Source organism: Acomys minous, assembly GCF_964271855.1.
Source record: "Acomys minous genome assembly, chromosome: 2".
Classification (NCBI taxonomy): domain Eukaryota; kingdom Metazoa; phylum Chordata; class Mammalia; order Rodentia; family Muridae; genus Acomys; species Acomys minous.
Window position 1 is genome coordinate 17772638 of NC_140484.1, and position 19387 is coordinate 17792024.

The following is a 19387-nucleotide window of genomic DNA, read 5'->3' on the forward strand; positions in this document are numbered from 1 at the left end:
CTGTATCCCAAAGATAAAACCTAGCTGATCATGATATATGATGTTTTATGTGTTTTGGATTCATTTTGCGAGAGAATTTTCTTGTGTATTTTTGTGTCAATGTTCATGAGTGATACTGGTCTGAAATTTTCTTTCTTGGTTGAATATTTGGGTGGCTAAAGTATCAGAGTGACTGTGGCCTCATAGAATAAGATTGATGATTTTTCTTCTGATTCTACTTTGTGGAAAAGTTTGAGGAGTACTGGTATTAGTTCTTTGAAAGTCTCAAAAATTGAAGTGACACCACATTCAGGTGAGGATGTGGAGAAAAAGGAACACTCCTTCATTGCTGGTGGGAATGCAAACTTGTACAACTACTTTAGAAATCTATCTGGCATTTTCTCAGAAAACTAGGAATAGGGCTTCTTCAAGACCTGGCTATCTACTCCTTAGAATATACCCAGAAAATGCTCCACCACACAACAGGGACATATGCTCAACCATATTCATAGCAGCCTTATTCATAATAGCCAGAACCTGGAAATAACCTAAATGTCCCTCAGTTGAAGAATGGATAAAGAAATTGTGGCACATTTACACTATGGAATACAACTTACCCGTAAAAAAACGAGGAAATCCAGAAATTTATGGACAAATGGATGGAATTAGAAATAATCATACTGAGTGAGTTAACCCAGAATCAGAAAGACTCACATGGTATATGCTCACTTATAATTGGACACTAGCCCAAAAGGCATGTCCCATGAAATTCTTCACTTACCAGGAGATTGGGATAGATGTGAGGACATCCTACTGGGACTCTAGGTAAGAGAAGTATAGGAGATGGGGAAATAGAAGGATAGAAGGATCCAGAGGATCTTAGAACCCTACAAGAAGAACAGGGCCCAGGGGTGTCTCTTCTAACTATTACACTAACCAAGGACAATACAAGTAGTAAACACCTACTCTGAACTAGCCAATGGGCAGGACATTCTCTGCAGTTATGTGGAGAGCAAGGACTGACTCTGACATGAACTCTGGTGCTCCATATTTGACTACCTCCCCTTGGTGGGGAGCCCTGGTGGACTCAAAGAAAGAATCGGCAGGCTACCAAGATGAGACTTGATAGCCTGTGACCATAAAGTGGGGACCTACGGGAGGGCAATATGGTGAGGGTGGGAGGGAGAGAAGAACAGGAGGATACAAGTGATGAGAGAGCAATTGTGTTGTAATCTGAATAAATTATTAAATGTTAAAAAAGGAAAATCTGGTAGAATTCTGTGCTAAAACCATTTGGCCCTGGGCTTTACTGGAGGCATGTTGGGAGACTTTTAATGACTACTTCTATTTTTTAGAGGTTATAGGACTGTTTAAACTGTTTATGTGATCTTGATTTAACTTTGGTAAGTGAAATGTATCAAAAAATTCATCTATTTTCTTTAGATTTTTCAACGTTGTGCCATACAGGCTTTTGAAGAAAGACCTAATGATTTTGTAAAAAATTTCCTCACTGTCTGTTATGTCCCCTTTTCATTTTTGATTTTGTTAATTTGGGTATTATCTCTCTGCCTTTTAGTTAGTTTGGCTAAGGTTTTGCTATCTTGTTGATTTTCTCAACAAACCAGCTTTTACCTTCATTGATTCTTTGTATTGTTTGTTCTCTTTGTTTCTGTTATCACTCCAGTTCCTTTATGAAGGCACTTGGTGCTGCGAACCTTCCTGTTAGCACTGCTTTCATCATTGTGTCCCATAAGCCACAACCCATTGTTGTGCCTTCATTTTCATTGAATTCTATAAAGTGTTTAATTTATTTATTTCTGTCCTGTCCCAGTGGTCATTAAGTAGAGAGTTATTTAGTTTCCATGAGTTTGTAGGCTTTCTGTTGTTTCTGTTGTTGTTGAAGTCCAGTGTTAGTCTGTGGTGGTCTGATAAGATACAAGTGGTAATTTCCATCTTTTTGTATCCGTTGAGGCCTGATTTGTGACTGAGAATATGGCTAATTTTGGGGAAGGTTCTGTGTGGTGCTGAGAAGAAGAAATATTTTGTGTTTGGGTGAAATGCTCTGTAGATATCTATCTGTAAGGTCTATTTGAGTCATAATGTCAGTTAATTTCATTATTTCTCTGTTTAGTTTCTGCCTTGTTGACCTATCCTTTGGTAAGAGTAGGGTATTGAAGTCTATCAGTATTAGTGTATAAGGTTCAATGTATGATTTAAGCTTTAATAATGTTTCTTTTATAAATGTGGGCACCCTTGCATTTGGGTAATAGATGTTCAGAATTGAGAAGTCATCTTGGTGTATTTTTCCTTTGATGAGCATGAAGTATTCTTCTCCATCTCTTTTGATTACTTTTGCTTGAGAATCTATTTTATTATATATTATAATGACTATCTTTGCTTGTTGCTTTGGTCCATTTTCTTTGAAAACTTTTTTCCAGCCCTTTACTCCAAGATAATGTCTATTTTTGATACTGAGGTGTGTTTCTTATATGCAGCAGAATCCTGTTTTCAAATTTACTTTGTTAACCTGTGTCTTTTTAATTAGGGATTTGAGGCCATTGATGTTGAGAGATATTAATGACCCATTGGTGATTCCTGTAGTTTTGATGTTGGTGGTGGTAGTGTGTGTGTGCGCGTGTATGCTTTCTTTTGGTTTTGCTTATGTGATAGTATTTATTTCCTGTGCTTTCTTGGGTATAGATAGCCTCATTATGTTTGAGTTTTCCTTCTAGTATCCTCTATAGGGCTGGGTTAGTCAATGATACTGTTTAAATTTGGTTTTGTCATGGAATATCTTGTTTTTCCATTTATGGTGATTGAATGTTTTGCTAGATATAGTAGTTTGGGCTGGCATATTTGATCTCTTAGAGTCTATAAGTTATATGCCCAGGCCTTCTTGACTTATAAAGTCTCTATTGAGAATCCTGGTGTAATTCTAATAGGTCTGCTTTTATATGTTACTTGGTCCTTATCCCTTGAGGCTTTTAATATTCTTTTTTGGTCTGTACATATAATGTTTTGATGATTATGTATATGGAGGCTTTTCTTTTTTTGTTCCAATCTATTTGGTATTCTGTAAGCTTCTTATATGTTTATAGGTATCTATTTCTTTAGGTTAGGGAAATTTTCTTCTATGATTTTGTTCAAGGTATTCTGGGCCTTTGAGCTGGGAGCATTCTCTCCTTCTATTCCTTTTATTCTTTGGTTTGATATTTTCATAGTGTGCTAAATTTCCTGGATGTTTTGTGTTAGAAGCTTTTTATATTTAATATTTTCTTTGACCAAAGTATCAATCTCTTTTATCATATCTTCTATGTCTGAAATTATCTCTTCCATCTCTTGTATTTTGTTGGTGATGCTTGTGTCTGCAGTTCCTGTTCTCTTTCCTAAGTTTTCCATCTCCAGATTGACTCAATTTGTGTTTTCTTTAGTGCTTCTCTTTCCATTTTCAGGTATTGAGCAGTTTTATTCATTTCCTTCTCCTATTTGGTTGTATTTTCTTGTATTTCCTTAAGGGGTTTATTTATTTACTTTACCTGTTTGTTTATATTTTCCTGAATTTCCTTGAAGGACTTATTATTTTCCTTTAAAGGTCTCTATCATCTTTATAAGATTAAATTTAAGCTTTTTTTCTTGTTCATCGGGTGTGGCAGGATATCCAAGGCTTGTTTTAGTAGAATGGCTGGGTTTTGGTGGTTCCATACTGCCCTGGTGTTTGTTGAGTGTGTTCTTATGCTAGCCTTTAGCCATCTGGTTGTCCCTGATGTTAGCAGGCTTGGTGGTCCTTGATGGCAGTAGACCTCTAGGATTGCAGGTAGATCTGGTGCCCAGGAAATCGCATGTGGAGAGCACAGGGCAGATCTCACTACTATTGGGTTTGCCCAGAAGAACCCTGTATACAAGGCATTGAGAGAGGGTCCTCACCTGGTAGTCCCTGATGGCTGCTGCCTCTGGGGTTGGAGGTAGAGTTAGGGCCGGAGACATTGTGCACGGAGTGCACAGGCATACCCCACTGCTTCTAGATTTGCCCAGAGGAACTCAACAGGCAAGGAAGAAATGTTTGGTTCTTAATTTCTGAATTAAGCTTGTGTTTATTAAGTTTATGCTGAATACACAATACTATGATATTTATTCAGTTCTTTGAAGGGTGGATTTAGACATTAGATTTGGCAGGACAGGTCATTTCAAGTATATATTCTAAGCAAAAGAGTCTGGAAAACTGCTTACTGTAGGCAAGCAAGAAAAGTGTTGACTGGGGGACAGCTCATACTTCATGATGAGGAATTTGCTATTGTAAGATGTCAAGAGTAAACAACAGTTCATTGATGATGAATACTAGACATAAATTTACTGAAAGTGTAAAATAGTAAATAAAAAAGTAAGTTGTTTGTGGGCCATACAGAATCTACCACATGCATCTCTCCTTTAGTTTATCTATGAGAAACAAAAATAAATAAATAAATAAATAAACAAAAAATGCAAGATTTAAGTTTTTCTCTTCTTTCAGTGTTAACTACTTATTTGTTAGGGAGCTTCCTCTGGGATAGGATTAAAGACTAGGTAGGAAATAAATATTGCTGCTTATACTATTTTCTGTAGAAGATACCCCCGACACACACACACACACACACACACAACCACACACACACACAACCACACACACACACAACCACACCTGGAAGGACAGCAGGTAACCAAGAAGAGACTTGATACCCTATGAGCATATACAGGGGGAGGTAATCCCCCTCAGGAACAGTCATTGGGGAGGGGAATAAGGGGAAAATGGGAGGGAGGGAAGAATGGGAGGATACAAGGGATGGGATAACCATTGAGATGTAACAAGAATAAATTAATTAAAAAAAAAGAGTTATGGGAAGGATAGAGGGACCCGGAGGGGACAGGATCCCATAAGAATATCAACAGAATCAACTAACCTAGGCCCAAGGGGCCTTAAGGAGACTGGGGCACAAACCAAGGACCATGCATGGATCTACCTAAGCCCCCTACACATATGTAGTTGATGGGAAGCTTGGTCTTCTAGCAATTGGAAAAGTGTTGTCTCTGACATGAACTCCATTGCCTGCTTTTGGTTCACTTTCCCCTATCTGGGCAGCCTCAGTGAAAGAGGATGTGCTTAGTCCTGATGCAATTGGGTGTGTTAGTGGTAGATTAGTGGGAAAGGGGGGAAAGAAGGTTGGAGGATGAGACTGAGGGGAGAGGAAGGAAAGGGTTGCTACCAGTATGTTAAATAAATAAGTAAATAAATAACTAAACATTATTTTAAAAATGTCAGAAAGAATAGGATATCTATAAATAAACTTAATAATAAAAGCATATTTTTCTCAGAAGCTAAAATAATATATCATCAAGGAAAATAAAGACCTAAATAAATTGAAAAAATAAATAAAAATATTTAAACACATTCATAATTGCTGTTTTGAAGTCCTCATCTTGGGGTTCAGCTAAACTGCTTTTCTTAGAGTCTATTACAATAAAGTTGTTGGATCTAGCATTGGCATGTTGTCATTTTTTTGCAGTAGGGGCAAAATATAGATGCCTTTTCTCTAATGTATGTTTTCAAACTGTCAAATTCAGGGGCTGTAGGAATGTGGGCTAATACCTGAGACCTCAGTCTTATTCCATTGATCAAATGTGTCCACTTTAATGACAGTACTATGCAGGTTTTATTACTATAGATCTACAGTATAACTTGAAATCAAAGGTGATGATACCTCTGGTAGTGTTTTTATTTAGAGTTGTTTAGACTACCCATACATTTTATATTTCCATATGAAATTCAAGAATCTCTCTCTCTCTCTCCATCCCGCCCACCCCTGGCTCTATCCCAGTTTAGGTATCAGGGTAATACTGGCTTTGTGAAGAAAATTTGGAAATAACCTTTCCTTTTCTACTTTACAAAACAAATTGAGAATTATGGATGTTAGTTATTCTTTAAAGATCTGATAGCTTTATGAGATAATTTATCTGGCCTTTTTATTTTTTAATGTGGTTGGAAAATTTGTAATTACTGCCTTTATATTACTTGTGATGGGTCTACTTAAATTAGTTACTTTATTTTGGTTTAACACTCTATGTACTCTACCCCTGTTCTCTTTCAAAATTATGACCCCTTTCTATTTAATTTATGTTACACACACACACACACACACCCATGCATAGATAGGTAGGTAGGTAGGTAGATAGATAGATAGACAGACAGATAGATATAAAGTGTGTTCTTGTGGTTATTTCAGTTTCCTCAGTGCCTGAGAATACAGACTCAAAGTGCTACTCAGCAGAATTTATCTTGTGAGTTTCAGAGATGATTAAGGGAAGAAGTTTAGCTTTATAGATACATAGACCACAACCACAGGAAATATAAGATAGTAACTTCAAGGGAAAGTATGTGTACTCCCCCTTTTAAAGCTGATCTGGAACTTCCACTTTCTGGAAAGATGGATAGGAACCAGAAGTATTGTCTTCACCTAAACACCTAAAGCAGTTGTCAAAATATATAGAATAGGCTTTAGATTTTTTTTATAATGTTAAAGGAATATGATCATTGAACAGAGGGAAAGAAACTCCTCCAGCCTATTACTTGAAAGTAATTTCTACATTGCATCCCAGGTAGAGTTTGATAAGGGTTTATGTATAAGACAAAGATACACCTTCCATCGTATAATGAATGTCCTTGAGGACATGGTGATTTACTAATTTAGTCAATAAATATTTATTAATCACTATCACATGTATGCTGTCTTTTTTGTGTCAGGATGTCAGAGTTGAACTAGTAGTAGATATTTTATCTGACTATGTTTTTATTTATATTTTAGTAGGTAAATAAACTAAGCAGGACAAAGAAAAAAATAACTTTAAAGACAGAGATTAAGAATCTCATTTTTAAAAAAGATATTTACAATCTTTTCACCTCCTCTTAAGCATAGCTCATGAGGAAAGTTGGTGGTGTGACAGCTGGAAGGATCAAGGAGGAGTTGAGAGAGGAAAAAATATGATCAAAATATACTGTAGGAATTTTTTCAAGAAGAAAAGAAAAGGGTTTAATAATTCATGAATTGGAAGGTTTATACTGTGTTCTAGTAACTAAAACATTCTTTTGATTAGAATGGGAAAAGATGATGGTTGAGGAGCTGTCGTAAAGGTGAGAGATGATGCAAGGTTTGGGTGAGAGCCATCAGAGGTTGACAGGTCAGATTAGGGAACACAAGGCCAGGGCAATGGCTCACTGAGGAAAGGCATTTTCCTCCAAGCCTGACCCCGAAGTTGGGTTCCTGAGTCCATGTGGTAGAGGAGAGAACCAACCACTGCCAAGTTATCTGCTGACCTTTGTAAGTATGGCGCACACACAAATGTGCATACACACACACTGGCACACATGCACATACACAGAGAGAATCTTTAAAATGTAAAAGAAAAAATAAGAGGAATGTGATGTTTTATCCTAGTGACAATGAAATATTATTGAATTTCTTAAGATAGTGAGTCAATTTTGTATTGTTAAAGAACCACTCTGTCCAGGTCAGGAGTGAAATGAACTAGACTCGTGCCATGGAACTGTTTATTGTCAAAGATAGAACTCTTGGAATAAACATATTTGGAGGAGCACAAAACTAGTCTCATGCTATATATATATTATACTTGAGATGCTTTTACAATATGCAAATGGAATTTTCTAGGCCATGGGCATATAGGTATAGAGTTTAGTTAGCAAGTTATAGGAGAATTCCCTATAAAAATGGTAATAGTGCCATGGATGTAAATTGAATCAGTCCTATATCACTCTATATGTCTCAGTTCTTTTAAAAAAGAGTGTTTCATGTTCTTTTAATGTGCATCTTGCTCAAGTGAAAGATAATCCTCACTTTTTTGTCTCACTCGGAACACTTCTATATCTTTCAAAATTATTGTAAGCTTCTATACATAGTAGATGCACCGTGAGTTCGGTTATAGGCACAAGCCTCCCACAGTGCATGCACCATGGACACTGGGCTACAGGCATCAACTCTCACAGCACTTGTAGCATAAGCGCTGGCGTATAGGTGGGAGCCTTCTAGCATGGTGCATCATAACATTTTTAGAAGAAAAACTAGGATTCTATATTCTGTTCCAGCTGGTAACTGATTCTCTCTCTCTCTCTCTCTCTCTCTCTCTCTCTCTCTCTCTCTCTCTCTCTCTCTCTCTCTCTCTCCTCTCCCTCCCCCTCCCCCTCCCCCTCTCCCTCTTCCTCCCCCCATGACATTCTGCATTTGACGCAATGGATTTCCAAAGAATTACAGGAATTTTTTTCTTAACATGGTGTATATTCGGGGAAAATAAATGTGCATGCTTTTATTGCAGCAGGCAGCCAGGAAAGGAATGCAGAGCTATTGGAAATCCCTAAGTAATGAGCTACACAGTGTAAAGGTGCATGTAAATCATTTCCAGGGCAAAGTTGATGGTACTTGTTGCTAAATTGGCATGGCTTTTATTCATAGACATCTATGGCTTTGCTGGACCTCAAGACTATAGTTGACAGTTGTTCAGTTAATGCTGGAGAAAACTACAGCTCTCTTTGTGTATGCATGTATGTGTATGTGAGATGCCTTTTTTCAGAATTTGACTCCAAGAGGGAACATGAGTTTTGCATTATAGTTGTTTGCCTTTCTATACATGACTTTTCCTTCAGTCTTTTTCTTGCTGAAGCTCAAGTTCTGTCTACTCTGATGTTTCCTCAGTGCATCTGGAGGCATGTCTTTTGGCAAAGTTTGTGTTTATTATGATCTCTGTGATGTGCAAAAGTAAATTTCTTCTTTAACTTTCTCTTTAAATACTTAGAATTATGAATGTGGTTTTAATTAAGGATTTAAATTGAAACATTTCCTTTTTCTTAGGACAGTTAGAATATTTTAGGGTTTTGAGAAATACCAGATTTCCAATCCACTATATGTGTATGTGTGTGTGTGTGTGTGTATGTATGTATGTATGTATGTATGTATATACACATAGGTATATATGTATAATCTCAGTCACTCCTTTCAGATGCTGTAGCGTAGATAAGGTTGTAGGGCATAGATTTGGGTCATAGTCACAAATAAGGATTCTGCAACTCATTATACCCTTTTAAAAAATAACTACAACTGATATACAGATTTGGAAAAACTTTTCCAAACCATGATGTGTGTTGCTTCTTTATGTAAACTCTTACCCCAAACCTTGCTTTTCATGTCAGACACTGGCTTTTCCTTTTGTAGGTTTGCAGCCTTGACAAGCCAGCTAACTCTGTGGACCTCAGGAACTATTGATAACTCAAATGTCCAACTCTACCACAGGCAAAACAAAAGCTTAGCATGAAAAATATTCTGTATGCTTTGCTTCCTTTGATTATTATGAAACATGTATGATTGAATTGATACTTTTACATGATAATAATTCTGTAGAAGTATTAAAGAACCTGCATAACAAATGTTGACTCTAACTTAGATGGGTTCAGTTACACTGTATATCTTTTTATACCTTTGGATCTTCTCACCTACCATGGTTCAGTGTCACTTTTTAAAAAACAAACAACCTGTATTGTCCTTGGCTGGTGCCATAGTTTGAGCGAGACCCCTGGGCCCAAATCTGCCTATCATAATTTTCTTTTTGTAGGTTTCTAGGATCCTCTGGATCCTTCAACTTTGCCATTCTCCCATGCTTCTCTCATCTAGAGTCCCAATAGGATGTCCTCCCCTCTGTCCCAGATTCCTGTTTGGGGAAGACTTTCATGGGACATGCCCCTTGGGCTAGTATGCAGATATAAGTGACCTGGTGGCACTCAGAGGAAGGATAGAAGGCTACTAAGAAGAGACTTGATACCCTATGAGCATATACAGGGGGAGGAAGTCCCCCTCAGTCACAGTCATAGGGGAGGGGAGTAAGGGGAAAATGGGAGGGAGGGAGGAATGGGAGGATACAAGGAAGGGGATAACCATTGAGATGTAATATGAATAAATTAATAAAATAAAATTTAAAAAAAGAAAAAAACAAACAAAAGTAAATATCACTATCAGTATCTATCTGATAATTTATGAAACATAGATTTTCTTCTCGAGTTTGATTTTTCAGATATTGCTACCATTGCCTTCTCAGTCCTAAGCAATCAGCTCTCTGTACTGTCAAGTGAATGTTTGCCATGCTGCCGAAGGACTTACATGTTACTCCTGTTTCTATAGGCTCTATCCTGTGTTGCTTCTTTACGTGAGGACAGATTTTAGAGCCACTTTTTCATTTGCAGAAGTACAGTGTACTTGCACACTTGGGCCTTCATTCTCCTTGTTCTCTAGTCTCAGTGGCTGTAAAGTGCTTCTTAGTATGAACACAGAAAGACTGATGAATTCATGAAATTTCCAAGTTTTAAGACGTCTACTCTTTCTGGAAGTCATCAGCCATTTTATGGATTAAAAATTCCATATTTGCCCTTGTTGTGTATGATCCAATTAAGTTAGTCACTCCTGTCCTGGAAGCATAACATCCCTTCAAATGACTTGACATGAAAGGAGAGAGAGAGGTGGAGGAGGAGAGGGAGAGAGAGAGAGGCAGATGGAAGGACTGCACTAAGTGATCAAATCCGGGTCCAAAGCTATGTGAATACACTATCCCTAAAACATAACAAGATGGGCTTAAATATGCATACATGCAAGCGACCACTTACCTAATTAAAAGAAGTATTTGTAGGCCGTTTTATGTGAAAGAAATAAATGATTTTACAGAACAGTGATGGGACTAATAAATTGTTAATGCTTCTGTTCACTTACATATATTTATTATTTAGCTGTTTCATGTAGAAGATTGTGGGCTGCCTAATATGGGCACACCCTCTGGAAAAATGGCAAATTCTCTTAACTGATGAACATCTCCGAATCTTCTACCTAAGTTATTTTAAAATAAGAATAATAGATAAAGGGAGATTCTAATAATTTTACTTAATCATATCCCATGATTGTTTTCTCAACTGATGTAATATTGTTGCAAGGAAAAGTAATAAAATATGTTTAGAGGAGACCACTGATCATTGTGTTTATATTTAATTTAGAATGGCTAGCATTTGTTTACCAGCATTAACATACCAAATGTTCTGTTGGGTAATGAATTAATATTTGTTACATAATAGTGTAAGGTTAAATGGTTACATCCCATCCCAATTTCATTTGAAGAATAAAATTTTCCAAATCATGGATATCAAATGCGGGCTTTTATCTATGTAACTTGTTTTGGGCTTGAGGATGAATGTACTTTAGTTTCTACTCCCACCTGAGTCTGGACTTGTGTTTACAACTTAGTTAAGCTAACAGATGTGGCAGGGTAAATCCATCTTTTTGTGTTTTCTCAGTTGGGCTTGGCCTTTTGAACTTCAGCCTTTTACAGAGATGAGCATGCGTTGGGTAGCTAGTGATCTGAGGAATGAGTGCACCAGACTCAATTTTCAGCTTTTGGAGTCAATTTAGCCAAGAAAAAGTTAGGTTAGTTGAACTCCAGCCAACATATAGACAATGTAGCTAAAAATATGTGCTTATTGTAATATACCATTGAGTTTTGGAGATAATTTTCTATGCAGCAGTATTGTGGCAATATTGACCAGTGTAGTAACAGAAAATCTCAGTATCCCAGTGGATTCAAAACAAAAACCTGTGAGTCAGTGCTAGCTCTGCTACAATTGGCTGAGATTGCTAAGCTTGACATCAGACAGTAGATTTGGTTCAGATCAGCTGTATGTGTCTTAAAATTTCCCCTGTTATAGTGACTCCCAAGAACATAAAGAAGATCACCAAGAGGAAGCAAACTGTAGGTATTTTTGAAGCATCTGATAATACCACTTCTGCTGATATCCCACTGGCTAAGGCAATTCGTAGCCTAATTTTAGTGTCACAGAGAAAGGAAAATGTGGCTCACACACAGTGATAGGTAGGTGACAAATAATCTGAATGTATAATTTAAACTCATGGAGAATATGAGAGAGGGGCTTATATCAATGTCCAGTTCAGTTCAGTGTTGTATACAGATAATTTATCTGAATCATTATAACAGCACTGTAGAATCAGTACCATTACTGTTTCTCACAGGGATAAAGGACATGGATGGCAACAGGATGATAAGAATGTAAGCATCATACAACCAACAGGGTATTATAAGGTTTGCACCATACCTAAGGGTATGGTACCAAACACTGAACGCTTTATCACAAATGATTCACCTCCTCCAGAACATGTCCTATAAACAATATTTAAAGAAATCACAATAGCTTTGCTTGGAAAGAAGCCACATGTTGACCATCCTCCTACTTCTAAAGAGCCGTCAGATGGAAGAGAGAGATAAGGGTTTTTAATGTGTCATAAAAATATAGTACCATTGGTGTAAATGTATTGGAGAGACAGATCAAAGAGATATACATTTTGGCACAATTGGGGAAAAAAGCCCTTTTAGCAGCCAAAACTCAAAGATGGGGATGTTTCCAAGTAAATATATAGGAGACATGGGATTGCAGAGTAGATTCTAATATCTATGGAGAAACAAACTAGTCTTAGAGAGTTGAAACTTTAAGGTTCCTTTCAGCCAACAAATTCTGTAATCCTTGTGAAAGTTTAAATTATTTCCAAAGTAGACATTCACTCTGTTAATAGAAACTTTTATTACAGCGAGAATGAAGCAGACTTTCCACTATTTATAATGGCTACAAAGTTAGAGCTAGTTAATAATTAGAAACCTTATATTACATTCTGAATTAGCTATGCATCATTCCATCATATGCAGACATATGGAACAGATATCTTAGACATAGATTGTTTGTGATAGTTATGAATATAGATAATAGAAGCCACCAACTTACTTCCTTTTTCCACTTTCCAGGAAGTTCAGTTTCCTCTCATGTAAGTGGATGATACTAAGTGAGATACTTGTAAGTACTTTCATTGTGTCTCAGCCTGTGATTCTACATGTTAAATATATAGAAATTAAGGATTTTAAACTTATTTAAAATGTAAGAGTAAGCTCATCCATCTCAATTCATATTTTGTTATTATTAAAGGATACAACATGGCAGCAGAAGTGTGTAACCCCAACACTGAGAAAGGGTTAGAGACAGGCAGATTCTAGGGGCTTACTGGCAGCCATTCTAGCCAAAATGACAAGGGTTAGGTTCAGTGACAGACCCTGTCTCAAAATTAAGGGGAACAACATTATCTACACACATACACACACACACACACACACACACACACACACACACACACACACACGTGTGCATGCTTGCACACCCTACACACTACACATAACGATTATTGAAGACATTTGACTTTATTGTTATTTTAAAAATCTCTCTAAATCCTAATGGAATGGAACTCAAGAGAAAATGCATTCTACTGCGTGGTAACATGACATTCTGTGGTTGTTGTCTGACAGTCTTCACTACACTTCTCATATCTAGTTTTCTTGAGTGTGGTTTTCAGTACATGTTTCACTACTGAGTAATTGGCCAACATTATTATAAGTGTAAAAACAAGGTTAAAATAACAGTTTCTATTGCAAAGAGTCTACTTGATGAGAGGTGATGACTACATTTATCTGTGGGTATAAGGACAACATTTTAGAATGAAGTTATGGATTGTTTTAGTTTAGTAAAGTGGTGATTGTAGGTTCTTCAAAATCCATGACCTCATTAGTCCTAGGTAGTTGTATAGGTATCAAAGGAAATAATTTAAAAAATACTTATTAAACATGAGTTGACAACATTTCAATAAAAACAGTGTTCTTAGATTGCTGACATTAATTCCTCATTTTTCTGTTGGTTAATACAGTACTATTAGCAAAGTTTTGAGGACAAAGCATGGGACTCCAGCAGCCCTAACATGCTAGTTTAGCCAACTATCACAATACCAATTGAAGTCACAAATAATGATAAAAGCAGTAAAAAGAAATTTATTCAATGTGGCCACATTGGGAAAAGGAAAAGAAAGAGTAATCCAGTGACGCCAAGTCCCCAAGCTCATCCCTGGACATTAATGTGAGCTTTAATTTAAATAGAGAAAGAACTGAGTTGGGCATAGGTGGGCAGATGGTGTGCATGATTAAGCATCCAGTGAATGTGCAATCTGCCTGATCAATGATAACTCAGTTCCGATGCCACGAAGCAATCCTGAGAAAGTGTCATACATGTCATTGTTTTGAGGAGAATAATCTGGTTCTTATGAAATGCTGAATTCTGTGTAGGATGTGGCCTGGCAACCATGGATAAGGCCTCATTTGTGTGTAGACTGTTTTGTACACCTGCCTGGTTTTTTGTTTGTTTGTTTGTTTGTTTGTTATTGTTTAGAGCTCAAGCCACAAAGATTTTTAAGAAGGCAAGAGAAACAAGATGGGTGTAAGTTAGTGACCAGTGACCTCCCCTGAGAGCAATACGAAGCAAACTATAAACTCTCTACAGTTCATTGGGACTTCCAGGCTTACAACTATTTTCTTCACAATTTAAAACATTTTGCACACAAACTGAAATTTCTTTTATGTTTTTATAAAAAAATTTAAAGATTGAATAGTCCCAAATTAGCATAAGCTGTAATGGCTGCTAATAAATGAGTAATCAGGTGGGATGATTCTATTTTACTTTTTTAAATTTTGAAATTACAGCTGTATTTTCTCATTTCTCTTACCCCATTCAAACCCTCCCATGTGTCCTCCTTGTTCAGTTTAAAGTTCATGCTCTCTTTTTTCACTAGTTGTTATTGTATGCATATATGTACAAGTATATGCATATGTGCTCCTAAATATAACTTGCTCAGCTGTATAATGTTACTTGTATGTATGTTTTCAGGACTCACTGTTTATTATTGAACAACCATGAAGACTTTTAAGAGATAGGAGAAGAGTTTGAGGGTTTTTCTTCTTATTTATGAAAACTTTTTTTTAGGTGTGGGGGTTCGGGCACCTGCAGAGGTCAGAGGATAACTTTCAGGACTCCGTTTTCCCTTCCACAGTGATTCAGTGAATTGTATTCATAATACAATACTTGATAACTATGTAACCCACTGAATGCCAAACCATCTTGCTGGCCCAGTTTGAGGTTTCATATAGACTTTAGGGTCATTTTGCCTGCTCTATTTCACATAATGAGCAGCACTCTCATATAAATATAAACACATTTAAATCTGAAGATAACATGATAAAGACATTGTATTTTCATGATCAGCAATCAGCTCGATTATTTGCTAAAAAATTAATAAATGTGCTCACATTGATTTTTTTTCTTGTTGACATAAAATGCTAAAGAACTGCATCACTAGATTGAAAATCGAAGGCTGTTATGTTGGCATTTTCTACCTGTGATGCAGAAAGGAATAAAGTGTGCCATTCCCACCCCAAAAGGTCAGATACTATATGAAGTCATAATGCATAGAAGGCATCCTTTCTGCAGAAAGGTTGGTCTCCAAGAAAACTCTTGGAGAGAACAAAGATGAAGGGGAAAAAATGGCATCCACAGATTATGGTACCTACACCGAAGCTGCAACCCAGCAGGGCTACAGTGCTTACACTACCCAGCCAACTCACAGACTATGCAGGCATATGGGCAACAAAATATGGAGCCTATGGACAGCCTACTGATGTCAGCTATACTGAAGCTCAGACCACTGCCACCTACGGGCCGACTGCATATGCAACTTTTTACTGACAGCCTCCCTCTGCTTATACTACTCCAACTGCCCGCCAGCCACAGAGCCAGCCTGTCCAAGGACATGGCACTGGTGCTTATGACACGACCACTGCTGCAGTCACCACAACCCAGGCCTCTTATGCAGCTCAGTCTGCCTGTGGCACCCATCCTGCCTACCCAGGCTATGGTCAGCAGCCAGCAGCCACCGCACCTACAAGACCACAGGATGGTAACAAGCCCACTGAGACTAGTCAACCTCAGTATATCACAGGAGGTTATAACCAAGCCAGCCTAGGATATGGACAGAGTAACTACAGTTATCCCCTGGTACCTGGGAGCTACCCCATGCAGCCAGTTGCTGCACCTCCATCCTATCCTCCTACCAGCCGCTCCTCTTCACAGCCAACTAGTTACTCTCAGAGCAGTTAGTCTCATCAGAACACCTCTGGGCAGCAGAGCAGCAATGGACAACAGAGTAGCTATGGGCAGCAATTTATGTGTAAGGATTAAAGGACAATGTGACCCTGAATGATCTGGCAGACTTCTTCAGGCAGCATGGGGATATGAAGATTAACAAGAGAACTGGGCAACCCATGGTCCATATCTACCTGGATAAGGAGACAGGAAAGCCTGAAGGTGATGATGCTACAGTGCCTTATGAAGATCCGCCAACTGCCAAGGCTGCTGTGGAATGGTTTGATGGGAAAATTTTTCAAGGAAACAAACTTAAAGTCTTGCCAGAAAGAAGCCTCCAAAGAATAGCATGTGGGGTGGCATGTCACCTCATGAGGGCATAGGGATGCCACCACCACTTCGTGGAGGTCCTAGTGGTCCAGGAGGTCCTCGAGGACCCATGGGTCACATGGGAGGCCATAGAGGAGACTGAGGAGGCTTCCCCCCAAGAGTGCCCCGGGGCTCAGGAGGGAACCCCTCTGGGGGAAGAAATATCCAACACCAAACTGGAGACTGACAATGTCCCAATCCGGGCCCTGGAAACCAGAACTTGGCCTGGAGAACAGAATGCAACTAGTGTAAGGCTCCTAAGCCTGGGGGCTTACTCCCGCCACCCTTCTACCTCTGGGTGGTGATCGTGGCCGAGGCAGCCCTGGTGGCATGCAAGGAAGAAGAAGTGGATTTATTGACGGACCGTGGCAGTCCTGGAGGAAGGTTCAGAGGTGGCAACAGAAGTGGCTTCCAATGTGGCCGTGGTGTGGACCAAGGTGGCTTTGGTGGAGGAAGATGAGGTGGCTATGGGGGGCTGCCTGGACCTTGATGGAACAGATGAGCAGAAGAAGAGACGGGTGTGGAGGACCTGGGATAATGGAGTAAGGCGAAGTCGAGCACCCTCAAGGACGCAGAGACCCGCCCTACTAGAAACCTGCAGAGTTGCATTGCCAGCCAGATTTATTTTTTAAACCAGAAAATGTTTTAAATTTATAATTCCATATTTATAATGTTGGTCACAACATTATGATTATTCCTTACTGTACTTTAATATTTTAACCATTTATGAGGAAATATTAAAACAAGTTAAATAGGATATGCTGAGTTTTTTTGGTTTTGTTTTTCTGAGTTTTGTTGTTGTTCTTTTAAAGATGGTTGTTTAAGACTTAACCATGGGAACCCTTTGTGAGCATGCTAAGTATCCTTGTGGAGAACAAGAGGGCCTCTAATTGTAACAATGTTCATGGTTGTGTATTTTTTTAAAATAAAATTCTAAATGTTTATTTTAAAAATGAAGAGAAAATTCTTGTTCCTCTGTGACTGAGCTCAAGAAGATGGGACTGCCTTAGAAGTAAACAAGATAAGTTAAGGTGAGTTTTTAATTACTATTTTTGAGGGCTGAATGGTCATAAGTATTTGTAAGCTTCAGGCAAAAGAGAGCCCGTTCTTACCCATGAGCTTTGTCCAGTAAGTGCTTAAGGGAGATGGGAGAGGCAGTGACGTGCGGATTGAAGAGGCCCCTTGATTGTGCATTCCACTTCAGGAAAGGTGACTTCCTAGGTGGGCATCATTTCCCTAAGCAGCAGAGGCTTGAGGTTCTCGAAGGAAGGATAGAAAATTTTGTCACCACAAAGCATAGCCTCACTGTGATTATCAGAAGAAAAAGTGAAAAAGATATATGATTCTTGGTGTAGGGACAAAAATATGTTCAGCCCAGATCATTAGGGTATTAGATCCTTCGCAGTGAGTGGAAGCTCACTGAGAAATTTTCCTTCCTCCCACCATTGGGGTCAGCAACTATTTATGTAATGAGCAACATTGGTCTACTGCCTCATGAGTGACAGGAGCGATGGCAATCCAACCTTGTAAGTGTTCTGGAGACATTGATATATAGGAGCACAGAGTATACCAGAGAATTAGAGCCGTAAGTACAGAAGAGACCTGTCTAAGCAAAAGGTAATACTGCAGCAATTCATCCTAAAGAGAGCCATAACAATAACAAACCCGATTTAACATAATTCTTTGTCATCACACTAATATCACAGGAAAGAAAAGACATGCTCATTTATCAGGACAATTACTGTATACTACAGACTATTGTGTTCTGTACACATATCACTTGAGCTTTATGAGATAGGTGCACACCTGGACAAAGACAACATGGAGCCTCCGTCAAGAGATAAATAAACACACAGAGCCAGGTGCAGAGAGTACTCAAATATGTTTAAACTATCAGACGGGTGTAAAAACAATCACAATGAAAATTTCTAAGTCTTGATTGGAAATGTTAGATTGCATGCCTGAAACGGATGGGAAGATTTCAGTAGAGAATAAAGAAAACGCGTAATAAAAAACTGAAAAGGAAATGCTAGAAAGAGAAAGAAAACACAAGGTAATAGGACTGAAAATATTTTTAATAGTATCATCAGCAAACTCTTTACAGCCAAGAAAAGAATGCGTGGACTTTAAGGAATATCAGTATAAATCACTCAAGATGTAGTACAAAGAGAAAAGAAGTCCTTTTAAAAGTTCAAAGGAAAACATTTGATAGCTTGAGGTGTCTCAGACAGGCCTACAGAAATGCACTCAGACTCAGAGAAAAGGGAGATAGATAACTAAACACACACACACACACACACACACACACACACACACACACAAAATGGCTGAGAATTTTGTAATTTTCCAAAGAAACAAAGTAGTTTCATCTTAATGCAGGATGTTATATTAAGAAGAGAAACTGAAATCATCAAATGTTTTTGGTCCCTTTCAGAATGCAGCCAGGGAGGGGCAATGCCAAAGAGCATGAGAAAAAACTCATGGAGAAATGCCATTACTTGGACTATCTGGAGTTGTCAAGGCCCAGAGAGCTCAACAGATGTCCTGTTACATAGTATTTACATCTTGGGGTCAATGCATCTTTTTCTGCTACTAAAAATTGAAATGTTTAACTTTTAGTAATTAAAAAAATGTATCCATTATCATATATATAACCCTAATTATGTAGGATTATAATGACATAGCAGTAAATGCGTCCCAAGTACTGTTCAACAGAAATTCTCACTCAGGCATGTATTATCGATGGGTTGTGCATTCATAAATTCAAGCAACCACAGATAGAAAAAATTTTAACAAAAATTATATCCTCATTGAGTACCTATACATATTTCCTTGAATTTTTAAAAAATAATATTGTACATATGCTATTTACATGGAATATGCCTTGTATTTGACATTGTAAGTTATCTAGAGGTGATTTTAAACTATGGGAATTGTGCAGAAGTTATATGC

The 19387-nt window shown here is 38.0% G+C and overlaps 1 protein-coding gene and 1 pseudogene across 5 annotated transcripts in view; both read left to right on the forward strand.

Moving 5' to 3' along the window:
* The window catches only part of HPSE2 (heparanase 2 (inactive)), a 638895-nt gene that overhangs the window by 320048 nt on the left and 299460 nt on the right, over positions 1-19387 (forward strand). The gene's annotated exons all lie outside the window — the stretch shown is intronic.
* On the forward strand, positions 15469-17098 carry LOC311582098 (RNA-binding protein EWS-like; annotated as a pseudogene). Its single transcript has one exon. The product of its transcript is annotated as an RNA-binding protein EWS-like (transcript).